The sequence below is a fragment of the Acomys minous genome (genome assembly GCF_964271855.1).
Source record: "Acomys minous genome assembly, chromosome: 15".
NCBI classification, from domain to species: Eukaryota; Metazoa; Chordata; class Mammalia; order Rodentia; family Muridae; genus Acomys; species Acomys minous.
The window spans coordinates 64,429,408-64,457,183 of NC_140497.1; the positions used below are offsets into that span (position 1 = coordinate 64,429,408).

The window sequence follows — 27,776 nt, forward strand, 5'->3', positions numbered from 1 at the left end:
CCTATGGCCTCTCTATCCAGCAGCTTTCTTAAATTCTTAAGCACAGTATAGCTACCTCTGGGAAAACCTTTGCTTGGCAGCCCCAGGAGTTGCTCCTCTTCCCAGGAGTTGCTCCTCTTCGTGTTATTGTCTCATCCCTTGCTCTGTGTGTGCTAACAATCACACAAAGGCGCTGGAACACTAGAATGAAGACTTCCGTGGGCCTAAATGAAAACACCAGGGACCAGCGTCTGGGAGGAAGATCTCCCAGACTGCTTTGCAGAGTAATGAGTGTGCTGCTCAAATAGCCCCCTCTCAGGAGTCGCAAGCACCGGAAATGACGCTTCTAGATCAGACTGAAAACTGTTCCAAAGAGGACTGTAGCTGCTACGGGTATGGTTAATTGAAACAGTTATATAGAGGATACCCAAGTGCCATCTGAAGCTGTTAGGACATGAGGAAAGCCCGACACAGACATTTCTAGCACACCTAAAACTTCTGTGACTAAAGCCACTCCTCCCTGAGCAAACTCCTGCTGGAGGGTCGGCCACGCTACTTGTGTGGTTCCTGTGATTAAAGCGAAATCCTGTGGGAGAGTTGGTGGCTGCTTGAAAGTGTCCTACCATCATAATCATTAGATCAGGCTCTCTCTCCCCTCTCTCAGCAGCCATGTTATGGTCTAAACAACCAGCGATGTCAAGATGTCAGGAATTACTGGAGAAACAGCTATTTTCTAGACAACTCCGGTGTAGGGATATAGCTAGAGTGAAAGTAGCTGCTGTTAATGCCCTTGAAAGACTTTAAGTATCCAAAGTAATGTGTTCACAGCCCTACTGGACTACGGGAAAACAAGACCAGTGTACTTGGTCTTCAGCTCTTCCTAACTGGTTTTCGTAACTAAGCAACTGAAGAAGATGGGTTGAAGGTGAGTTCTGTCAGCTGTCAATCATACAACTGAATTACATGTCCCTACCTGTGTTAGCTATTAAAAATGGAAACAAACATTAAAAAGTGCTTGCAATAACTATTTGTCCCACCATAAGTAGTTTTCCTTTAAAAAGAGTATATAGCAATGCTTAAGTCCAGGCCAAATACTTTTACAGAAATGTGGGTCTTCCTGTCTAAAGATGTTCAAACATAGTAGTCCACGAGGCCATTTTACACTAATTCATTACAGCATTTTGCCTTTATTAAAGCATTAATAATTTGCAGACTTATAAAAAGTAAAAGACTTCGTATATTACCCATCAGAGCATTTTATGATTCTGCATCCCACTGCATTCACAAAATATACATTGTATCTCCTTGGAAATGAAGTAAAATATTGAAGAAAAATGTCTGCCTTCTTTCTTCTAGAACTGTTCCACATTTTGACTTTAACTCAGACAATTAGTACAGACAATTAATTAACTAAAACAATTAACAAAGAAAAGCAAAGAATAATGATTGTTGCCACCCTTCGTTTTGGTCAGAGTAGCATTTGTAAGGTGATGGTTGATACAGACAGTATTAGACAGCTGCTCCAGATGCTGAGAATAAGTAACTGTTGAGTAGTTAATTCTAAATGGGGCATGTATATCAACCCCTTCCTCCAAGGGAAGAGAGGGCCGACAAAATTGTAAGACCCAGAGGATAGGGAGGAATGCTATGAAGCATTGTCTTCTAAACATTGCATGGCCATTATAATCATGAGCATTCAGCAGCTGTGCAACCTGCATAGGTCCTGTGCCCATGCACACAAGGGTACACACAAGGGGACAAACAAAGAAAGAGAGATGAGAAAACAAAGAGACAGACAGACACGAGCAGAGAGATAGACAGAGAGGCAGAGATAGTACGAAAGACAGAAAGGCTTTTAAGTAGACATTGGTTGGGAACAAGAAGGAGTCAGCAGCAAGGAGGAAGACAAAAAGGTAACAGGAGAAATATATGTGGTCACAGTGCACATACAATTGTAAGAGGTTGTCAGGAACTATTCTAAGTTTGAAAGTAGTGCTGGCTTCACAAGTCTGTGAATATACTACATTGAAAGATACTGATTTATAAAAATGAGTACATTGTATGTTATAAAAATTACTTGTCAATGAAGCATGTATTCTTCAAAAAGAATTGTTTTTAGTTGACTCTTCGCTTATATTGTTTAAATTGCTTAAAATTTATAATTTGTTTATCATTTACAAGATTCATTAAGTATTTCAAATTTATATAGTTTATAATACATAGTTACCATATTCTCCTACATATAAAGCAGACATCATTTTTTAAAAAGCTTTAAGAGTACTTAAACATCTGAGAAGTGTTTAAAACTTTATTTATAGGGTAGGTAAGAAATTCTAGTTACTGGTTTTCAAAAGAGAAACATCTGAAATGCTCATGAAGTAAAAAAATAAAAATAAATTCCAAGAAACACAATCAATATTAAACAATTAAGCATGGATTTTATTTTAAAAAGCATTATACAGTCTAGCAGTTTCAACCAATAATGAAAGTCAGTGACACTGCAAAGTAGCAAACAAAATTAGTTCCATTTTATGTTTGATTTCATTAGCATACCCCAATTGATTTTGTAAATCAAACTTCCTCGTGTCATTCCTTAAGAGGTACACATTTAAATGATTATGTGCACTGAAGTCTTCTCCAATCTCATAGACTTTGAGTTTCCTTTACCTTGAAAGGACTTCCTATGTTTTTTGTTATTTAAAGAAAAGATTGTTGAGAACTTAAAGTGTATGTTTCATGTTTATTTACTTAAGTGAAAGAGATATAAAATCACACAGAATAGAAGAACTTATCAGATAGTCATCAGTATCCTATCTTCAAAACTTGTACAAATATAAGCAAGATAATTTGAGAAGAAAACCAAATCCCTTTTCACATTGACATTAAATTAAAAGTGTAAGTTGTAGCAAAGGTAACTGAGATGATGCTAGTGGTACCACTAAACTACTAACCCTGATCCTCCCCCTCATGTTACAGTCACAACATATGTAAAAGAACATGAGGCTTCCTCTTTGACTGACTACATTGATTTTTTTTCAAAAGAGTTTATATGTGTGTGTGTGTGTGTGTGTGTGTGTGTGAACTTACTACTTATAGAATTATATAATAAAAAGCCTATTAAAATAAAAATGTAAACAAATTAAATATGACATAAGTAAATAAGCAAAAGTAATGAAGAGATAGCTGCATTAAGTCAGAGCTAGAACTACTTATCACTATCTAAAAAAGTGATTATACATTGCATGTACACTTTAGAGAAAGCATTTAGAGGATACTTATGTTTAAGCAGGAAATTCCCATATGTTTCACTCAAAAGTAGATAAAATCAAATTTTATTACAATTTGCCAGAACAGAGATATCTCTCTTGTCTAATGATTCTGTGCTTTAAGCAGGTCAAATGAATATTTTAATCACAAAAAATGGCAGAATTGATAAATGTTTCGTAGCAGTACATTTTGGATGATGCAGTTCTTATCAACACCACACAAAGTATAAAGTTCTACACTGTAAACTGGAAATATTATAATATATTTTAGTTCACAAATATTGATACGTAATATGATTTGAAGTACATTAGAAATATTTCCATCATTTTTAAATATTCAAAAAAAGGGCTTTCAAAGTTATTTGATAGTATACTCCAACCAGGAACAAATTTTATAGATGGACAAGTGGAAAGACCAAGATCCAAGAGTAACTTAACCAGGTAAGTCAACTCATCCATTTGAAATTAGAGTTCAAGGTTAAAATCATATAAAAATACATTAATCTCGATATAAGTGAGTATATACTGTTTAACTCTTTTTGCTTCTGGATGAACTCACTCATTATGATATGTCCCCATGAAAAACTTTACCTACCAGGAAAGTGGGTCAGAGGGAAGGACATCCTTATTGAGACTTTAGGTGTGAGAAGCCTGGGAGAATGAGAAAATAGAAGGATCCAGAGGGTCCTGGAAAACTACAGGCGGGTCTGGGCCCTGGGGTCCTCCTCAAACTATGGCACCAGCCAAGGAAAATATAGGGAGTAAACTTCGAAGCCCTACCCAGACTAACCAATGGACAGGACATTCTCCACCGTTAAGTGGAGAAAGAGATCTGACGTTCACACAAACTCTGGTGCCCCATATTTGACCATGTCCCTTGGATGGGGACGCCTGGTGGCACTCAGAGGAAGAATAGTAGGTCACCAAGAAGAGACTCGATACCCTATGAGCATATACAGGGGGAGGAGGTCCCCCTCAGTCACAGACATAGGGGAGGGGAGTAGGGGGGGAAGCAGGAGGGAGGGAGGAATGGGAGGATACAAGGGATGGGCTAACAACTTAGATGTAATATGAAAAAATTAATAATAAAAATAAGTATAAAAATATATTAATCTCAAGAAAAGTCTAAAAAAAGAACAGGCAGCCACATCCACTATATAAAACACTGACATGACGTATAATATGGCATATTTAAAATCTGAAGAATAAACAAATGTAGTTGATAGGATATTTAATGAGAGAGTTGGGTAGAGAGGGAGATTATTACCCCAGGAAGGAGCCCTTTGGTTGTTGTGCCATAAAAGTAAAAGATAGAAATGGTGGAAGTGGGAAGTCAGATTGAAGTATTGTGACATTTGCTAACTATTTTTATGTATACTTACCTTCTTTGAAAACATAACTGAGCTTTTAAACTTTTTCTACATCATACCTGCATCATCAACTTGGCAGAACACTTAGGAAGACTTATGATCTCTCTCCTTGATCGCTGTCGATATTAAGCTATTTGTATTATACTTAGGAAATTATGTGTGGGTGACTATGTGATTTCAGTCTAGTTTAAGCGTCCAATGTGGCCATATGTTTGGAAGTTTGGCCGCAGTTGGTTATATTAGGAGGTTATGGACCTTATCTGAGCCCTGTCTGAAAGCCATAAATGTAATCAGGAAAACACGGAAAGCAGTTCTCAGTGGGTTTCCTGTTAATTCTTGTAAGAAGGTTGACATGGAGGAGCTCTCCTAGGCCTTCTTGCTATCTCTACTCACTTAAGATGTCGTCATCGTACAATTCCACCACTGCACTTCACACACCTCTTCCATCAGGTGACAGAGCAAGATGTAGCCAGGCCTGCAATGCCAACACTACACATTCTGAGCTTTGCGGATTTGAATCTCTAGGACTGTGAGCTCAGTGAGCACCTTTTCTTCATACTAGTTCATATTCATAGTTCAGTATATAACACAATGCTGAATCTTGGAGCATCCTCCCTTTGCATCCCTGTCTTCCAACAGGGAGCCTGTGCTTAATTAACACTGTCTCATGGTGAAATCATCTTCTTTTGACTTCCATGGATTGAAGGGAGGGTACCTAACAACGTACTTGAAGGAGTCAATCATGCTAGGTCTTAAATGAGTAGATGAACTCGAAATATATTAACATAGTGCCTCTTGAGAAAAAAAATAAAATATCAACAAATTGCTATTAACTTAGGTCTTGTATCTCATATAAATATATTCATATATTACACTTTAAATATTATGCAGGGATAGCTTGGTTTTACATAATACAATTATGTTGATAGTTTACAGATCTTTCAGAGGACCTAAGTTTGGTTCCCATGAGCCATCTCAGAAGCTTATAACCACCTGGAACTCCTGCTCCAAGAATACAATGCCTTCTTCTCACCTCTGAGAGCATTGCACTCCTGTGCACATACCTATAAAGAAACACACACACACACACACGCGCGCGCGCACACACACACGTGCACATGGACACACACACAATTTAAAAACTAAATCTTCAACAAAGTATATATTACATTTTATAGTAGGATATTACCTTAAAACAATGTTATCATCCGATTAGAAAAATGTGAAATTTGACACATTTTTCTACTTACATTTATGATTTATTCTCCATTCTCCATGCTCAGGAAGTTTTTGTATAAACTATTCATTCAAACTTTGTCTTAGAGTTTTCAGTCTGTAATCATTTTGATGACCATATCAACAATAGGAATAGCCACAATAGTAAACCTTCAAATTCAAATATCTGTTGCTTTGTTATCAAAATGTTTTTTGCGGTGCTCTTTTAATGTGGAAGGCATTATAACATTAACCTCAAACTATAGACTTAGAGAAGGATAATAATGATTATCACTCATGCTATAATGTTCAAGAAAAATTTATCAAAATTGCAAAATTAGATTCATATTTTAAATGTAATCAAATGGTGAACACTTTGACTGGATTTAGCTGTCTAATAAAGTCATGCATCTGTTGCATTCGTAGTAATGTTAAATAGAAATCAACATTGCAGAAATATTTTAATAAATAAATGAGTACATTTCAACCTGATAAAATCAGAAAGGAAAGAATTTGTAATTACATTCAAGCATTTGAATGGCTAGTTCTCCTTAGAGCTGAAAATACCTGGAGCAAGTGTAGTAAGTAAACACAGTGGTGTTATTCTTAACTTAGCCTGTCCCAGTGGATGTCTACAAGAGCCAGAGTACGTTAAGACAAATACTGAAAAAAATAGGAAATTTTACTCTTTACACATCTTAAATTAAATCTGTCATTGTCTGAAAGATACCTTTTAAAAACCAAACCAATTATGTCACCTGGAGCGTGCAATTACTTGCCTATTCTTTTGGATGAAATCTGCAGAATGTCTATCTGATTTTTGATCAAAAAAACCTTAACAGTTGCATATTGTCAGATTCTTCTATTGGAATATTCACAAGCCCAAGAAGTGAGTAAAGTTACATCTTGAATGATCATGCTCAGTCCAGTGCAATCCAAGTAAAACAGAAGTGATATCAACAAAAAATGGAGCTTTTGTATACCTTTTACATTTCATGAGGCAGGGAATGTTTTAAGCCATACATCTATGAGACTGACTTTGTTTTAAGAGCTTTAAAGCACATCTAATTTAATCTTATAATTACTCAAAGTAGGTACTATTATTTTCGTTCTTGATTTATAGATGAATAAAGTGGAACATAGAGAGGTAATTGACCAAGAGCATAAAACTAATGAATAACTGCTTATGGGTTTGACATAAGCAGTATATCTCCAGAGCCCATGAACCCAGAAGCTACACAGTTCTGTTTCTCAAAGGAAATCCTGCAGGTAGCTAGGAAAATGAAGACATCAAGCTTTACATGAGGATAAACACCCGAACACCAAATGACTTTTTAAAACATACAGCAATTTATTTCTTCCTTTTTAAAGACACTCACTGAACTTATCTAACTTTATAAATACTTTGCATATATTCTACCACATAAATTTACAAAAAATCTAAATTTTAAGATAAATGTTCTGTCTGTTTTTGTATCTTCTAAAATCTTTATAAATATACTTAATTTTTAAAATATTCATTGAGGATAGAAATAACAGAACCTAAAACTATCTTTGACATGAATAATTTGAGGAAAGGAAAATTTAGTTAATGCAATGAATTCCTATTTCGGATTTTGAGTCTCAGTGTAATAACACAATAAGTTCCCCCAGAGAACTAGAAACATATATAAACTCTCAACCTAAGACTGAACATGCAATTTCAATGTATCGTTAAATGATTTTGGTATTTTAGCATTTCAGTCATTTATCACTTACTTTATTTAAAATTCAATATAACATTAGTATAAACTCTCAACTAAAAATGTTTAAAAGCCAGAGAACTTATTCCCAATCAAAGTATCGTTTTGCCTAAAAATATAGGACAAGGTTTAAGATAAAAATCAAAATGACTCAGAACACAATAGTAATAAGTAAGCAGTCCAATGGCATCAGAGTTTGTTTTCCTCAGTGTCAGACATGTCTTGGGAACAACAAGAAGTAATACTAGAGAACCCTAGAGACTGCAAACAAAACCAAAATTGACAGCGTTGATTGAGTGATGGCTGATGTTGCAGAAAATAATTCAGTGGAAAAGAGGAGAGAAAATGGAAAAGCCGGAAGATGGAACCTGCAGTTGGCAACTAAGCTCTGGGGAGGTTGCAGGTAATGAGGGTGAGAATCAGTGGAGAGTTGGGACCTGGACAAGAATTCACTGGAAAACCAGAGGAGATCACTTTAAAGAAAAACAAGTGAACAATCTCAGACAAAATATGAGGATAGAGCACAGTGATGAGCATAGACGCCCCCCCAATCACTAACTGTGGAATTACTGGTATTTACTACCTATGAAAGAAGGAGAGTTAGTGTCCTTTAATCCTTCAATGATGTGACCTCCAAGATGCTAACCAAACATAAGAGCATGCAGATAGTTTAGTCTCAAAATTTAGCTAAGTTGTTTAGGGGTTAAGATGTTTTTAGGTCTTGATAGATGTTTTAAATTGATAGTGACAAGATATGGTAGAGATCATTTACATTCAGAATTTTAGACACACCAAGATAGGAAAAATGCCAAATGCAAATAGCCAAAACACTAAGAATGTAACATTTATGTAAGTCCTGATTGTGTCATGGTTCTTCTTGCTGTGAGTAGTTTATTGTATATATGTATAATATTATAACTGTATATGTAAATATATTTAATTAAAAAAAGAGCATCCCCAGTCTTAAGAGTAGGTAGGCAACACAAACTGAACTCTTTTAAGAAAGAAGAAGCAGAAAAGAAAGCAATATCAAAGTTGTATGGGAAGGGACATCAGAGGTTCTGGGGGTTTAATATGCTTAAAATACATTGTGTTAAGTTCTCAAAGAATTAATAAAATGTTGTAGAATAAATAAATAGAACAGCATATGCCTTGTAATATGATTCATAGCTTGGTGATAAGAAGTGAACAAATTGTTTGGTTTGGATGATTTATCATAGTAATGCCAGAATAATTTTATTTAAATCTAGGAAGCTAAAATAGATCTTGTAAGCAATAAACATTGTAAGAAAACTGAGAACGAACAAAATATACTTAACAATCAGTGGTTAAGAGCACTGTCTGCTCTTCCAGAGTTCCTGAGTTCAATTCCCAGCAACCACATAGTGGCTCACAGCCATCAATAATGCGATCTGATGCTCTCTTCTGGGATACAGGCACACATGCAGTACATAATAAATAAATAAATAATTAATTAATTCAATAAATAATTAAATAATTAAAAAATAAAGAAATTTTAAAAGAAAAGGAAAGGTAATAAGTAGTCTACTCAGAAATTTGCAATATTCTGGTTTCTGAAATCACAAATATCATTGTAACTCTTTAAAGAAGAGACTATATCAACCAAAATGTGAATAAGAAAAAAAAAGTATGAACATTCTCAAAGTGGAAATAATTGAAATTTTCTGAACAGCCTCAATAATTTACATATGGGACATGTTAATACCAAAACACTTAAGAAATACATGGATGTAGCACTTCACATCTTTCAAACAGATTTCCTAGTCTTCAAAAATGCTATACATAATAAATTCATAATTAATCAAAATGCTATGCTTTTTTAAAATAAGCAGTTATGTTTTTCTGAAGGATCATGAGCTGTAAAGCTAACACCATTGCCTGGGAGCACTTAGGCACTGCAATCCCAGGCTTAATGCCCTCTCCACTAAAATCAGTAGGCTTCTACTCTTTCAGAATGTATGACCAGCGCTTGAATTTAAACAACCTAACCATGTGATGCATATAAAGGAGCTAGAGACCTGCTGACTCTTAGGCCCAGCACTGTGACCTGTTACTTGAAGCCATTGGCTACTCAATTCACACTCCTTCCTTAGTCACAGTTTTCTCTTTCAAGACTATTAAGTTCATGTGGCAACCTTTGCTTTAGAATTAAACAAGGGAAGTTATTTGTGTGCTTGATAAATTCACAAAATTAATCAAGAACAGGACCAGATCTCTAATAATGAAATCTCAACTATTCCCAATGCTTTTATTGAGTTAAACACTCTTCACAAAACTTACTATTAATGGGCTAGTATAATTACAGTTGGTGCATCAGCACATATTTTACCTATATATGCACATCAAATATTTTTCAATAACTCCCCCTTTTCTCTTAATTACACAAAAGCAAATATAGTAACAGTCTGTTCTTTGCATTTTTCAACTGAAGGAAATACTCATTCTCTTTCTTATTAACAAATCCCCTCTATCTCTTTAAATCCTTACCCTCTATTTAACAAAGGATTTTCAACTTCTGTCTAATGTTTGGTTGTGGGTATCTGCATCTTTTACTATCAGATGCTGAGTAAAGCCTCTCAGATGATAGTTATGCTAAGATCCTGTTTGTAAGTATAGCAGAATATCATTAATAGTGTTAAGGCCAGGCTCTTTCTCATGGCATGGGTCTCAAGCTAGCCTAGTACATAGTCTGGCCATTCCTTTAATTTTTGCTCTATCTTTATCCTGCACATTGTATAGGCAGGACAAATTTTGGGTCTGGGTTAGCATCCCAGCCTCTCCATTGGAAGTCTGGCCTTTTTACAAAAAAATGAGTGGTTCAGATTCCATATCCTACATTGCTAGGATATGGAGTCTTAGCTAGAGTCACCCTCATTGATTCTTGGGAACCTCCAATGTCGTTGGTTACCTAGTTCATCCCAAAAATGCCCCCATTCCCATTGTCTCTTCCAGTACACTCTACACTTGATCCTTCCTAGTCCCATACCCACCCTCCTCTCTCCCACCCAGTCTCTGGCCTCTATCTATTCCTAATATCTATTCTAATTCCCCTTCTCAAAAAAAAAATCAAGCCCCATCCCATCCCCATGTCCTCCATGTTAAGTACCTACTTTGTGTCTGTGGATTGTAGCATGGTTATCTTGCACACTATGGCTAATAGCCACTTATAAGTGAGTGCATACCATGTGATTCTTTCTGGGTCTGGGTTACCTCACTCAGGATAATAATTTCTAGTTCCATTGATTTGCATACTAAAGATGATGTCTTTGTTTTTAATAGCTGAATAGTAGTCTACTGTGTAAATGTACCACATTTGCCTTATCCATTCCTCAGATGAGGGGCATCTAATCTTTTCCAGTTTGTGGAAATTACAAATAAAACTGCTATGAACTGTAAGTCCACCAGTGGTGTAGTTGGGTCTTGAGATAGAAATAGTGCCTATTTTCTGAAAAGCTGCCAAACTGATTTCCGAGGTGCTTGTACAATTTTTCCCTCCCACCAGGAATGGAGTGTTCCTCTCACTCCACATCTTCACTAGCATGAGCTGTCCCATGTGGGGTTTTGTTTGTTTGTTTGTTTGTCTGTTCAATCTTAGATATTCTTTCTGGTAAATGAAAGAATCTCAGAGTCATTTTGATATGCGTTTTCCTGCTGATTACAGATGTTTAAAATGTATTTAAGGAATTCTCAGCCATTAGAGAATTCTGCTGAGAATTCCCTGTTTAGCTCTGTGCCCCAATTTTAACTGGCTTACTTGGCTTGTTGATGACTAGTTTCTTGAGTTTTTCTATATTTTGGATATCAGGCCTCTGTCAGATGTAGGGTTGATCACAATCATTTCCCATTCTGTAGGCTGCCATTTTGTCCTATTGACAGCGTCCTTTGCCTTACAGAAGCTTTTCAGTTTCATGAGGTTCCATTTATTAATTGTTAATCTTAGTGCCTGAGCTATTGATGTTCTGCTCAGTATGTTGTCTCCTCTGCCAATTTAATGTGGATATTAGCTGTTAAGTAAAGGATAACCATGCTATGCACCACAGACCCCAAGAGGCTAAGTAACAAGAACAATTCAAGGAGGGACTCATGGATGTCCCTGCAAAAGGGAAATATAAGAGCTTTTGTGGGTGATGTGGGGGTGATCAAGGGATGAGAATAGGAGGGATCAGGTAGAGGTGGAGAAAGGATGGACAGAGAAAGTACTTTAAAATACTTATTCTTCAGTTTATGTTTCATTACAATGTTTAAACTATTGGATGAATTAGTAATATATTCCAAAGTAATGGACTGAGAAAAGTTTGTATGTATGAGAAACCTGGAGAAATAAGCAACATTTAGAGCTTAGATATGGAGTGTTATTTCAAAATACAATGTGAACTGGATTTCTTGACCCATGGGGAAAAATAATGATCTTTGTAAACATCCTGTACCAATGATGCTTTAATAAAATATTACTCCAAGATATTTAGTGATTGTGAAATTAGCTTCATGAAAGAAACATCCACATGTATAATACACCAAAGATAGAGGAAACAGACTATATGGTAATTTAGTGATAGGGTACATAAAATATTATTTGACAGTGATATTTATACTTCAGCAGTTTTACAAACTTTCTTTTTGAAATGTTGACAAACCGCACAGAGAACTTATTAATCATTTTAAATACATCAGTTCTGCATCTACTAGCCTAAATGCTGTGCAAAGTTTTCACTTGGGGAAGAAAGTATTTATCCATGGGATAATTTTATTTATCCCATTTATAATGTTATCATCCCTGAACAAAGTTTTCTACATACAGCCAATATCTATGAGCTACATGAAAACTCTTGTCTAGAAATAAAGGTTACACATGTAAGAAATGCTTTGCTTTTGATGCCAATTGCAATTTAAAAAATACTTATGCTCATATTAAGCATTGAATAGCAAACTTTTACTATTTATGACACTCAGATGTCTATATTTACTTCTTGCTTCTGAAGATTTGGATGGTTCTTCATGCTTCTTCATTCCTATCATTGCTGCCTATCTAGGGCTGATGGTTCACAAAGATGTCAAGCTGTTATTTCACTTTCCCTTTAATACTGGGGTGGCTAATTTGGAATGATGAGAATGTCCTTGTTCTTGTATAAATGAATAATTCATTGCTTACACTAGAATACAACATTTTGCTTGAATACACGTTAAATTAAACAGGAAAGGCTGATGTTCACAAAGCTATCTGTTAAAATCTAACCACGGAAAGGAACATAAAACAAAAATTAAAAATATGATTAACCAGAAAAAGAGATTAGACACACACACACACACACACACATACACACACACACACACACACACACACACACACACACTCTACACATCAGTTTTTAAATCCCAGCTTAAGTATCATATATAAGTCATGAAAACTCACCAATTTCATGTCTAAGGATATATTGTTATAATTTTATGGAAAGTATATTAACAATTGCTTCATCCCATCCAAACTTCAAAACTGAATTTGGCATTCTCATCTCTGCTTCAGACTTACTAGCTCCCTCTATACTGTATTCTATGTCCTCTCCAATGCAAATTTATTTTTACTTAAAAAGGGGAGGGGGGAGTTCAATTACTCAAAATTAACTTTCAACACTGATCTGAAACTTTGGTCCATGTTACATTATTTGGAGTCAAGATAATAATGATGGCATTGCTGGTGATCACAGCAACAATAAAGCAAACCGGTCAAACACTATATAAATCTGAACTTCTGTGAGAACTATAAACAAAGTGTTATTCACAGTATCATATTGGAATATTGGCTCATTCTAACCCATTTATTTCACCACCATCACTGCAAGAGAGCCTAGTACTTGAACTACAATCTGTTTACATCTAAGTTGTTATATTTTTACATTGCTGGGTTGCTTTTGATCAGTTATATTTCCAGCTAAAACACACTAGTTTAATTAATTACATTTATCTTCACTCCTTCTAATAGCCCATGAAAATGACAGAAAAAGAAGAATCTGTAAAAATTCAAGAGTCAAAAAGGCAGAAAAGATAAAGGCGAAACATAGGAAAAGTGCGTATTGGGAATGTGGTTGTCACAGAGAGGAAAACTAATATGACAGACAGGAAGCTGCAATCCCTACTGCAAATCTCAGGAGAGATTAAAGTCAAAGTGTGGATGAGAATTTAAAAGAAGATAATTACTTAAAAACCATAAAAAGGTTTAAAGCTTTAAATATTTTAAACCAAATCTTTTCCCACAACTTTCCCATTTAAGCAATTACCTTGTCTCAGCCTCACAAGAGTAAAATCTCTGGTTTTAGAAAAAAATGGACCAGGAAAAAAATTCTACTCTTGGAGACATTAACCAATCATTCTGGAAACTACCGTACACACTGATTGGTTTTATCAGTATTTCCCAGATTTTCTATGAACTAAAATTTACAGATAAAATTGAATAGCTTAAATATAAATACAGAATAACAACCCGATAAATGGGTAAAATGGATACTCTTAAGTTATTATCAAAATCAAGTTCTTTAATTCAATTGATGATAGCATGGTGACTAGCTCTCCTGTAGCTCCTATTTTTATCATAAATCTTTCTCATTCCTTGAGTTTCAGTCTATTTATTTTTATACTTGAATTTAAAGTGTTTCTATTACAGAGAACATTTGCTTGAACCACATCCTTTGTTTAAATTTAATCTGACTCTTTAATTGAATTAAATTTATTTCTATTTCTTATTATGAATACCCTGGCTTTACATTTGCCATTTGACATCTCTTTGTCCATTTGTTTGTTTTACCTCATACCTTTTCTTTTAATTGAATACATTCTGTTATCACTTTAGTATTGTCAATAATTTTAGTTAATTTTTAAACTACATTCTGATTCCTTTAGGGCCTAAAATATATACGCATCAAATTCTTTGGCAGAATTTTACTACCTTAATTCCTGTTGCACATAAAGATATGCAGAGACATAGCTAGAATCTCACATTTCATGAAATTCTTTTCATATATGTTACATTTTTGTATCCTCCAACCCTATAACACAGGGACATAATTATCACATGATTGTATATTTTCAAAAAACCTGAGAGAAGAAATGAGTGCATGCATATATTCAGAGTTTGTTATATTATTCTTCCAATTTACTATATCTGCTTCTCGTCATTTTTTCCTTTGGATACTCATTACCATATGGTGCCATTTCCTTATTCCAATAAAGCCTTGCTCCCACCCACCTACTTTATGCTGTTTTTGTCAAATACATTACACTTCTATATGTTATAAACTCAGCAAATAAAATATGCACGTATTGTTTTCTCAAATCCCTTTTATACCAGTTTAAAAAAAAAACAGTAGAAAAAAACATAAATTTTACTAACTGGTTTAATTAACAACTTAACTATTTTAATAAGACTCTTTTGTAGTTGTGTTAATTGCGTTGCTGTCTTGTGTTGCTTGCATTCAACCTGTAGAACTTCCTTTCATATTTATTTTTTAGAAAAGATTACTGGCATCAAGTTCTCTCAATTTTTGCTTCTCTGGGAAAGTCCTTATTTCACCTTTTGGTTGAAAAAGTTTTTGCTGAATATAAATTTCCTGGTTGCCTTGTTGAGTTCTGTTCCTTTTACCTCTGGCACTTGGAATTCACTGGAGGTTGCCATTTGGCATCCATAGCTTCAGAAGAGAATAACTACTTCTGTTTGTGTGATAACTTCCCTCTTATGGCTTTCACCACTGACTGGCTTTTCACTCTTTTGGGTGCTGTGTTTAGATGCAACCATCTTTTTTTTCCATTCTAATGCAAGTTAGCTCAGCTTCTTGGACGCGTATAGTTATTCAAAAGGGTGGAGGTCTGTAAGATGGCAGAGGGTAAAGAATCATATCTGAAGGTATCAGTCTTTGGATAGGAGAATAATGGCAGCCCACTAGTACTCAGGTAGCATGTGTTCTGCGTGTTTCTAATCTGCTTACTGCTGTTTTCTGTTAAGTGGGGGAGGTGGGCCATGCTATGGGATATACTATTGTTTTACTTTAAGGTGAGAACATCAGCATTTAAAACAGAAGTCACCTGTTAGCTCACAGTTCTGTAAGCCAGAAGACCAAACACAACTTATCAGGGTCTCAACTCAGATTCTTAAAGACCAAAATTAATATACCTATGAAGAGAGCCTTTACCTGGTGTCTGATTATATTCAACAATATTTCAAGGTCTTCCAAATAGGAAAAGCCCATTTCTAATGCTTATATTATACAAACCTTAAGCACAAATGAACACCTCTTATGTTTTTGAGTAAACATGTTCAAAAGATGTTTTGAACATTTTTAACAGATGAGGATCAGCAAGAGTAAGTTGATATTGAAAGCTTGTTTTATTATTCTTTCAATGTATCTGCTTCTCTTCGTTGTATTCCCATTAGTAAACTCATTACTATATGGTGCCATTTCCTATGGCTATATGGTTTCCTACTGCTGGCATCCGCCTGTTAGCACTTTGGCTTCCTGGAGACCAGCCAGATCTAGTCTAGTCTCTTCACAATAAACAAGAGTCCTTCTTTGGCACCAGGAGAAGAATCTCCCTGCTGGACTCTGAGATAAAACTATAGATAATCTCACCAGAGAATATCTTACCTTCTCTGTCAAGGGAATGATATTTCATCTCACTTTCAGGAATGGGAAGAGAGCTTATAAAGAAGGTAGAACTGAGACAGAATTATTAAAATTATGCACATTACTAAATGTTTCCAGGTATCCTATGAGGAAAGGAACTTAGTAAATAAATCCAGGGAAAATTGTGAAATAATACTTATTAAAATGGAGCTTAGTGATGGGTCAGTATGTATAAAGTACCTGGCACACAAGTGTGGGGATCTGAGTTTGGATCACTAGCAGCAGAAAGAAAAAAAAGAAAAGAAAACTCAGGCATGATGTCATCTGTAAAACCCCAGCTCTATGAAGCCTGGAGACAGGCAGATCTCCTCTCGTTGGTCAACCACCCTAGATGAACTGATGACCTCATCAGGGACCCTGCCTCAAAATATGAAAGTAGAGAGGAATAAAGGAAAGTAACCATTGTCAATGTCCATCTTCTACACAGGTGCACAGACATACATGTGTGTATGCCCACACAAATGTATAAACTCTTCAACACACACACAGAAAAGTTTTTATATAAAATAACCAGATCAAATAGGGACAAAATACAGAGTAAAAGGAAATGTTGGGCCTACAGATAATGCCCTTGAGATGAACAAAAAGTAGAACAGGCAATGATAGACAACCAAAGAATAATGAAGATACCTTAGAAACTGATGTTGTGATGTGATTATAAATCAATATCAAGTGTAAAAAATGAAGTGCACAAAATACTGTGAGAAAAGAAAATACATATGAACTGATACATAAGCTAAGAAAATCACAATACAAACTCCCGTAATTTAAATTTAATTATGCACAGGAAAAAAAAAGAAAAAATACAAAAATTTTAAGAATGATACAATACATTAACATTTTCATTATTGGAAAATGTATTTCAAAATTAAAAATATCTGACCAAGTACTATAAAATAAATAAATACTTACAATAAACCAGATGTCTATATAAATTCTGAAATTATAGAGACTAGGAAAGATTGAAGTAATAAAAATAAAAATAACGTCATGTGAAATATCTGATTTCAAATTGACACAGAATATTTCAGCAACATTAAAGATAAAGAATTGCAAATGAGATGTGAAAGATACAGATGTTGATTTCTGGACATGACAGGCTACTGTACTTCGAAAGTCACAGAAGCTGTGGTCATCTGGACAAGATTAGGCCCATCAACAAATATCATGGAACACAGAGGGGCTTATGGAACTCTAACTTTCTCCAGTGATTTATACACTGATAATGATTGATGAAAAACACAGAGACAATTTCTTCAGTGATACTGGTAAGGTCACTCACTGGTAAGGTACCCAAGAGCCTGCTTAAAAGCAAAAACAAAAACAAAAACAAAAGAAAACCAAACCTCTCCAACACTAATGTACTAACTGGGTCATTAAAAACTCAAAATACATTATGTACATGTATGAAAACACTATAATGAAGCATTATGTATAATCAATATGTGGTAATAAAAGTCTTTAATAAAATAAAATATGAATTAATAACTTCAATATGCTGGGAGAAAAGTATAGTATAAAAAGCTCTACCAATCCTAAATTTGTATACATAAAATTTTAAATTTCAAGTAGAAATTAGAAACATTTTAGGAATGACTTGTCTTAAAACATACAACTCTTATATACAACTTCTTAGCTCCACTAAAAGGTAGAAGTAAAAAACAACAACAACAAAAGATGAATACTATGTAGAATATCCAGCACTACCACACAGAAACAAAAAAATTACTAAAATAAACCTAATTTTGAAGACTCCAAATACTACCTGTATTCTCACACTGATAAAAAACTACAATGTGAATTTCCAAGGAGTCTACAGGAAAAGGCATTAAAGAACACGAAAATTGTAATTAGCCATGTGGCCTAGGTTTAACGGTATTTACAAGGTCATAGTTTAGTGAATGTTGGATGTTAATTTAACCCAATTGTGTGCTCTATGCGGTCAAGGCGTGAGAAGAAATGAACCCCATCAGTAGGTGAAATGGGATAAAAAGACTTTGAATTGACACTATAAAGTAGAACTCAAGGGGAAAGCAGAGTGTTACTGCAAACAAAACTCAAATACTGTCTTGGCCGTCGACAGAAAACCAAACTACTATAGACTGTGTAGCCTATATTCCCCAAAAAATATTTCTTATGGTTCTAGAGACTTGGCAGGTGACATCATAGTTTCTTTTGTCTGTTCCATTCCTGAAGTTTATGTTACCATGGCATTCTGCTCACACTCCTGAAAGCCTCTCCCTGTTCAGAAACCATGTGGAGGTCTGTATTGCAGCTCTAGACTATGTGGGCACTCTCAGTTTTCACTGTTTCTTGCCTACTGTTTCAATCCATCACCCACACGGCAGTGTAAATGTTAAAGGGATTGAGTGTTTATTTCATCCCAGTTGAGAAGAAAAAAAAAACTTTTTTTTTTCACACTGATTAAATCTGGTCCTGCAGTATATAGGAAGTAAGGCACCACCCACTAAGTTGTCGAAATCTCTACTTTCTGTTCGAGTTGAGAGCTCAATTAAAACCATAAGGACCATCTGCTTCTGCGCTCTTCATGAGCAATTGGATGATAACATCAAGGGAAATAGAAACCTGGGAGACGAGGTCCTTTTGATTTGAGGCACATGGACTGGCCACTGGCGGATTTGGTTTTCTCTGCTAGCTCAGCTAAAAGAAAAAGAAACGGTGCTGGCATGGTATCTCAAGCCTCTGATCCTTGCACTTAGGAGGCAGAGGCAGGTGAATCTCTGTAGGCTCGAGACCAGTTGTGTTTACATAGAGAGTTCCATGGCAGCTGGGGTTACATAGGGAGACCTCGTCTATAGAGAGGAAAAGGGAAAAAAAAAAAGAAAAAAGAAAAGAAAAAGAAAGAAGGAGCAGAACTGGGCACCCACGGAGTGAAGTCCCAAGTAATTCCTAGAGGAATGTATTCCTATGCTATTTATTATTCAAATTAGGAGTTCACAGAAAAGTAACAGTGGCACCTCCTGGGAATGGAAAAAATGGGCCTCCTCCTAATTTTACTGAAGATAAATATGCATTTTTAAAAAATCTACCAGATGGCAAAAATGTGTATTAAAATTCAAAGAAGCTGACCTTTGTAGTAATGTTTCAACCTAACCTCTCCCACTTTTCAGGCCCCACTTCCCTCCAGAATTAAGCCCTCTGTAGAGGCCATCTTTCTAGGTATCACTCTGATCTCAGTTACAGACTTATCTGGCAGGGAAAAGGCAAAAAAAAAAAAAGCTTATTCTCCTAGCGACATCGCAATCTTTGTTTTGAATTTTAGTCATGTTATTTTTGAATTGTAGTCTTTGTCCTCCCAGAATCTGTGAGTCATGCTACTTACAAGCACCTGGTGAAAGAAAGGCCCTGAGGGTACAGACGAAAGAATTCTGAGAGAGCAAACAGGATGAAAGAGGCACGGAGAAAATGACTTTTTTTTTTTAAATACATTTTTATTAATTTATACGTATTACATCTCAGTTGTTAGCCCATCCCATGAATCCTCCCATCCCTCCCTTCCTCCCACTTCCCCCCTACTCCCCTCCCCTCCCCTAAGTCTGTGTCTGAGGGGGACCTCCTCCCCCTGAATATGCTCATACGGTATCAAGTCTCTCCTTGGTGACCTATTATTTTTCCTCTGAGTGCCACCAGGCATCTCCGTCCAAGGGACATGTTCAAATATGGGGCACCAGAGTTTGTGTGAAAGTTAGATCTCCTTCTCCACTCAACAGTGGAGAATGTCCATCGGCTAGTCCGGGTAGGGGTTCAAGGTTTTTACTGCCTATTTTTTCCTTGGTTGTTGCCACAATTTGCGGAGGACCCCAGGGCCCAGACTCTCCTGTAGTTTTCCAGGACCCACTGGATCCTTCCATTTCCTCTTTCTCCCAGGCTTCTCACACCTAAAGTTTCAATAGGATGTCCTCCCCTCTTACCCATTATTCTGGTAGGTACAGTTTTTCATGGGGACGTACACCTTGGACTAGTGTCTCGATATAAGTGAGTATATACCATTTAGCTCTAAACTGTGGTACATTTACACTATGGAATACTACTCAGCTATTAAAAACAAGGAATTTCCAAAATTTGTGGACAAATGGATTGAACTAGAAATTGTCATAATGAGTGAGTTCACACAGAAGCAAAAAGAGAAAATGACTTTAAAATTCTGAAGTGATCTGGGCAGAGTGGGGTATGACTTTCACACTTACTCTGGTGCCTCACCTTTGACCATGTCCCCTGGAGGGGGAGACCTGGTGGCACTCAGAGGAAGGACAGCAGGTTACCAAGAAGAGACTTGATACCCTATGAGCATATACAGGGGGAGGTAATCCCCCTCAGGAACAGTCATAGGGGAGGGGAATAAGGGGAAAATGGGAGGGAGGGAAGAATGGGAGGGTACAAGGGATGGGATAACCATTGAGACAGAACAAGAATAAACAAATAAAAATTAAAAAAAAAATAAAATAAAATAAAATAAAATTCTGAAGTGAGAACAAGAGAGATGCTATGCAGTAGTGAGCTCTGGCTGCTCTTCCAGAAGACCCAAGTTCAATTCCCAGCCCCTGCATTGTAGCTCACTTACCTCCAGTCTCACACACAAGATCCATAGACACACACGCTGGTAAAACCCCCATACACATGAAATAAATAAATGACAAAAATTAAAGATAAATAAATAAAACAAGTCTCTCAAAAGTTTGGAGTATCATTTTAATATCAATAAAGTCATGCCAGCTCCCAGTATAGGGAGCTCCATGTGACAGCCTAAATCTCTTAAGAGAACATTCTCTTCAACATGCTTGTGAGTGAGGGTTGGATACACACTAAATCCTGACAGTTCATTGTGATTTTTCTCGGGTAAGCCCGAATATAACATTCTCCCTGGCCATCCATGTGCTTCAGATAACTGGTCCCTGGTACCTGCAGATAGAAAGCTCCAGGCCTCAAGACTGGTCAATGAAGTTCACAGATAATCACAGGACATTAATACTAGAAAGGAATGAAGCAATTTTTTATGTGGCAGGCCAGAGATAAAACATTCTAAACTTCAAAAATGGTCCCAAGTATAAATGTATCCTCAGTTTTCTCTCTTTTCGTAATCCTTTAAAAATACAAAAAGTATTCCCAGGTTGGTGGCCTTTAAAGGCTATGGGAGTGACCTTAATCCTCAGAATGTAGCAACACCTGCCAAGTAATCAGAAAAAAATAATAAATTGTCCTTTTTATTGTCAAAGAAACTGTGGGAAGCTAAGTCTTTTTTAACTTCAAGAGAGTAAACGATTGGGGAGAAAGCGGAGTAAGCAAGGATGGGGGTGGAGAAGACAGGATGTTGGGAGGTTGTGTGAGTAAGTGTGAGCACCACTAGCTCTGCTCTCCAGACCTGAGAGTCACAGGATTCCTTCCTCTTCACACCAGTGGGCACCTGATTATTGTTTTATATGCAACTAATAGGAGCCCTTCCATAAAGGTTCTTCTTCTCTCTTTCCCACTTGTTTCACCAACCCCAGGTCTTGTAACAACTCATCACTCATCAAGCTTTCTAACTTGAGTCTGGTTTAGTTACACACTACCCACCCATACCTTCCCCCACGTCCCTATGCACACACCCACACACCCACACACCCACACACCCACACACACACACACACACACACACACACACACACACACTTGTCCCTCTGTAGTTCACTAAGTTCACTCTGACTCAGGTTAAAAGTCACCGACTCTGAGGTACCTGTTCTGCCCCCTGCCCCCTAATCTTGCATCATTCACTGCGTAGACGCTGATAGTAGTGAAGCGTCTGCTACTCTTGGTAAAGAAAAGAAGTCATTATAAATGGGCATCACAAATTGTTAAAGAAATGATCGTGAAAAACAAATTATGTTGAAATTTTTCAATAGCAATAGGTGCAAATCAAAATAGATTCTCATTCCACCTAACACAAAAATAGATTTCCATTTAAGTAATTAAATGTAAAGCTGGACAGAACCCAGATAGATGTTCAGCTTCAGTGGGCTTACATAAATGAAAACAGAAAGAAGAAAACATATTTGTTACTAATCACACTAGCAAATATCTCTCAGGATGATAATATTTGATTGTAGAATAGGGGCTAAAGGCAGATATAATTATAGGCCTGTAAAATACCAACACATAATATTTTCAGAAAATAGTTTTCTAATATGAATAAAGATTTAAAGTTCTAGCCCTTTAGCAGAATGAAGTTATTAAATAAAACTAGTCAGAGGCATAAGCCCAAATATGTACATAAAAATGTCCACAGCTCTTTCATTTAACGTGCATACTTAAACCAAATATTAAGTCGAATTTATTAAGCCAAATGTCTATTATTTTTCAAAGAGAATGTTATACTTTTATTTCAAATTATATTTTAAGTCAAATACAGATCATTTTACAAGAGACTATGCTATGTTGATTGCATAAAACTTACAATCACATTGCTTAGATATTAAAAATTACACTTCTACATTATATATACATAAGATATATATATATATAAAAGTAAAATAAGAACTTGCCCAAGAATTATAATTCTTGAAAATTTGGGTTAGATTTGTTCCATTAACAGACTGAGGTTTTTAGTATATCATTACATATACTGTGTCATTATACAGCTTTTAGCTATGCCACTTAATTTGGGGACGTTCATAATATATCCCCATTCGAACTTCTACTTTACTTAATAACAGGTGAAAACTGAGACATATCACTGTGGCAGTGTGAAAGATTAGCTTAGTATAATTAGATGTTCCACGAATGTTACAGCTCCCTGCATGCCCATCCCTACTTTATCTCAAGAAATGCTCCTCATAGAAAAATGTATATGAGCATATAGTCTTCTGCTGACTTAAGTACACAGAGCATCATAGTGATGTGGATGCCCTGTTTTAGTCATAAGCCAATGGAGAACTGGAAATATGGGCTTTTGTCCAAGCTCACACAGGTAGTCAGTAAGGTATAGCTTTGAGATAGAAATTCAGTTTGCTTAGCTTTCAGTTTATGGCTACAAAAGATAACACGATGCATGAGTGCTGGAAACTAGGCAGCCTGTATAAACCTGAATGCCTGAAGGACATCTTCCCACTCCAACATTTTAACAATCGCCTCCTTGTTTCAGAGCTGCTATCTGTGAAGTATCCCAACTTGGATGAGCCCCAACATATTGTCTTGCTTTCATTCTGTTTTTAATTGGGATTTAAATGCTGGCAGCTATAAAGACTTTTGGCATTTAAAATGCAAAAGTTGACTTTTCTCAACCAGCCCGATTAGGTCCTTTTAAAGAGGAAGGCACTGCTGTTTGTGGTGCCAAATGGCCTAGATGTTCTGTAAAACCAGGGCTGAATCGATCCTCATCAGCTAAGAGCGAGTTTGGAAGACTGATCCACTCTGGGAATGCATTAGCATCACTGCATAACCTTAAAGATTCTTTATGACCACAGGATCGTTACAGCAGCAGCAGCAGCAGCGGCAGCGGCGGCAGCGGCGGCAGCAGCAGCAGCAGCAGCAGCAGCAGCAGCAGCGCTGTGTCTGCCCACCCACCTTTGGAAAACAGGAACATGAAACCAGAATAGATTCAGCTTATTCTGCAGGATGGTTCCAAGCTGTGTGGGAGAGCTGCGTGTGTTCTTTCTTGCATATCATTTTGGAAGTATATTAAAGTGATCCTGCTGGCCTAAGGAGTGGTGGGTGTTGTACCATGTGGAGTGAGTTTTGTGTTTGTGGGAAGATAGGCGGTGGGAGGCTAGTGTGATGTGTCTGGAACACATACCGGCCATGAGTTAAGGATGAGTCGATGAGTCGAGTGTGTACCTAACATGCAGCAGCATTTTACATGGGCTTAAGTGGGACGTAATTTGCTCTCAGAATACCTAGAATTAAATCTGGGGCTACTCATTGAAAAATCCAGGCACTCTGTTCTCATATCACCTTCACAGTTAAGTATAAATCAAAGGTAGCCATAGTAGCACAGAAGGCTCCAATTTCCAAAAACCTAGAAACACTGTGTTTCTATCACTACCAAGAAATAAAAGTAAACTTTCTAATTTGAAGTCAGTACATTGTTTCAACATGCTGTGCACAAAAGGAGCTTAGGAAAATAAATATAAAGTACATGGGATAAATTCAGAATTCAATATAAAATCATATTCAGCTTAAAGGTTTGAAATTTGTTCTTAAAAACAGGATATATAAAATGAAGTTTAGATAATTGGTAGTATACTCTTTAATTACCACTTTACTATGAACACTGCTTCTTTGATAATTTGTTAGGCAATTTATTGCATATTAACTGTGGCCAATTAATTTTCTATAAATATATATATTATGCTGGCCCTGTGTTACATGATTTTTTTCTAGGTAGATGTGAACAAATGGCTATTTACCCGACATAGAGCACCAATAGTAAAGACAAAAGAAACAAGTCAATGCAAATCTAGTTTACTGAACAAAGGAATTTATAAGGACTAGTTATTTAAGCGTGGGTGAGGCAAAGGCTGCTGTATCACCTAAATCTCCTCTCCATCACAGTGATGTCTCACAAAAGATGCCTCTGTAGATCTCTCTGAACAACTTCCAGGATCCTGGGCAAACCAGAGTCCAATTTCCTTAGAGGTTGCTCCTGCTTACATAAACGTGGGTGGGGCCTTCTGGATCTTCACACTTTCTTAGGTTCCTGAGCCAGGCGATTTACAAGAGCGTTTTCCCTCCTTCCCGGAGGAGAGTTTCAGTTTAAATGGGGCATCTGTACAACCTGCTGCAACTCACTAGAACTTAGATGCAGACACAATTTTAGCTTTGCTTTTTTTTTTTTGTAGTACTATCAATGTACATCTCTATGCACATACCCCAAATACTAAAATGCTAGCTCTACCATCTGTTTCTACAACTACACTGAAGATATTTCCCCCTATGGAGAAATGAATATTTTTATTTGCATGCCATTTCTACCATAGAGGGTATTCAATTAAAAAAAAAATAAGTTGAGTTTATTCTAATTGAAGTACATATAGGCATAGAAAGAAAAGAGAGGATGGGAATACATCTAACCCATAGAATTCAGTTCTCCACGGGTAAACGGCAACTTACATCATCTAGCCTCCATATCACTCTCTCCCCTCCTGCATTGTCATTTTTCTCATTTCTATAAGAAAACACCTAAAAAACTGAGCAACGCAAGGTGGGATAAAGAGTTTGTTTTACCTCACAGTTTGAAGATTGCTGGAGGTTCTGGACCCACGGGATCCTGCACAAACTGATGCACCAACCAAGGACATTGCAAGCCGAGGATTAGACCCCCTGCTCAGATGTAGCCAATGGACAGCTAATTCTCCACTTGGGGAAGTGAGAGGGGAGAGTCAGGGCCTGCCTCTGACACAAATTCTGGTGCCCTCAATTTGGTCACTGCCCCTTGGTGGAGAGACCCTGTGGCAACACAGAGGAAGGGCATACAGGCTGTCTAGATAAAACCGGATAGATTGTGGGGGAGGAGGACCTCACCTGTCAGAGGTCTAGAGGAGGAGGCTAGGGCAAAAGAGGGAGTGGAGGTGGGAACAGGAAGATAAGAGGGAGAGGACTACAATAAGGTTGTGATGTGAATAAACTATAATAAAAAAAAAGAAGAGAAAAAAGACATCTCATAAATAATTTCAAATTTTATGCCAATGAAGATTAACCAGCATGCTGAGGAAAAAAAAAACTTAAAATAGTAATTCACATTTTAGACCTCAATTCAACTTACCTGTAATTAAAGAAAAACTGTATCTCAAGATGTATGGCTTCACTTTGCGTTTCCTAGAAGGCAGTCTGTAGAATTGACTCAACATTGGACAAAAATATAAAACAAAGGCAAACTCAGTGCATAATACATAAGTAAAAACAAAATAATCTCTAAACATTGATACCCTAAGTAATAAAGTTTTATGTCACTGGGGCGTTTAGCAAATATGGAGTACATAACAGCAGTGTATCAAGTGCTCATGAAGGTGAGTGGAACTTCCTTTCTTATTTCCCAAAGCAGAGTGATTTGGGGCTTCTGGATGACATGCCCCATTGAGGACACTAGAGGAGACTTGAACTGTACTGTTTCTCTCCTAAAAGCTCCTGTAAGATGGCAATAAAAACACCTTACAACCATTCAACATCACGTTTGCAGGTGTTGACTACTCTTTTCTCTTGTTGAAGTTGTTTGGCCTGATTTGGATGAGAGCCTGGGAAAAGGAAGGCACCTCGCTTCGGCAGCTACTGTGCAGATGGGCTCTGAGTCCATTTTACCGTGCTTTAAAGCAACTGTAGTAGCCCAAAACCATCGGAGACTATCGAACTATACTTGATATCTTCTCAAGGTATTTCCGTTGTTAGTCATTATTTGCAAAGATCTCACAAAGTTACAGTTCAGTGAAAGGAAGCTTAAAAAAGGAACTCAGGAAAATATGCATAAGGATTTCTAGTCTATATATTGATATCCTCTGAAATTGTACACTGAGCCATTAGGGGGTGATCGTCGTCGGACTGTGGGCAAGAAATCCTCTTATACAGTCTGTTGCTTACTTGCTTTTTGTTGAGACAGGGCCTGACTCTATTAGCCAGGCTGGCTTTGAACTCACAGTACAGACAAGACTAATTTGAACATTGAAGCAATCCTCCTGCTTCAGCCTCGTTAGTGGTAGAGTGGGTGAAATCCCCCACACCTGGCTAACATTTAAGGCCTTAACAAATCACACAAAAACTATGTTACACCTACTATATAAGCAGCTGCATCCAGATATTTATATACCTAGATCGTCACATTTCCCAGAATCCTCTGGATTAACACTCACCAATGAGATGCATTGGTAATTTAGGCAGGAAGGTTGGAAACAGAGTTGTCTTCAGAAGGGAGTCTTAGCATTAGGTTATAATGAGACATCTTCTTCATTGCTTTCCCTGTAAAGATGAGTTTGCTGCACTTTATAAAACTTCTTGGAACAATACAACAGTGAGGATATAATTTCTCTTTTAAAATGTATTGATTAATAAAGATGTATTGAGTACTTCCTGTGAGCCAGATACTGGCAAGTTACTGTTTGATATAAAATCAAATAGACACCTCTCTGCCCCCACTGGAACTTATTATAATTTGTATAACTGTCTGAAGGCAACAAAAGACATTTCAACACTCAGACCTACATAGACTGATTCCCTCCTTCCCCCTCACCAACCGCATTTCCAGATGGGGAGAACAGGCAGTGCTTTCCCCGCATACTGAATGTAGCCATGTGATCCTGTAAAGTCACCAAGGCAATGCCAACTGTCTATGACAGCATATAGAGGTGGAGAGTCCCTCCCAGACACAGTCACAGTCATTATTGTAGGCCTCCTGTATGAGACTAAACTAAAGATAGAGGCTTTCATTGGGATTATATTTTCTCATATTAAAGTAGCCTAATTCACCAAGCTGTGGAGAATAGATGCCGATGCACTTTGGACAGTTTGAAATGTGATTTAAATATATTGATG

General features: G+C 36.7%; 2 long non-coding RNA genes across 2 annotated transcripts in view; one reads left to right on the forward strand and one right to left on the reverse strand.

The window, feature by feature from the left end:
• LOC311584417 overlaps positions 1–27,514 on the reverse strand; it is a 36,511-nt gene extending 8,997 nt beyond the window's left edge. Inside the window, exons 1-3 of the long non-coding RNA XR_014774861.1 lie at positions 27,479–27,514; positions 27,098–27,203; positions 26,020–26,084 (exon numbers count right to left, since the gene is read on the reverse strand). This is a non-coding gene — a long non-coding RNA (uncharacterized lncRNA). The remainder of the gene's footprint in view (positions 1–26,019; positions 26,085–27,097; positions 27,204–27,478) is intronic.
• On the forward strand, positions 318–23,963 carry LOC311584813. The gene is made up of 3 exons (XR_014775008.1): positions 318–372; positions 808–904; positions 23,723–23,963. It is a non-coding gene; the product is annotated as an uncharacterized lncRNA (long non-coding RNA).
• Positions 27,515–27,776: the final 262 nt, after the last annotated feature.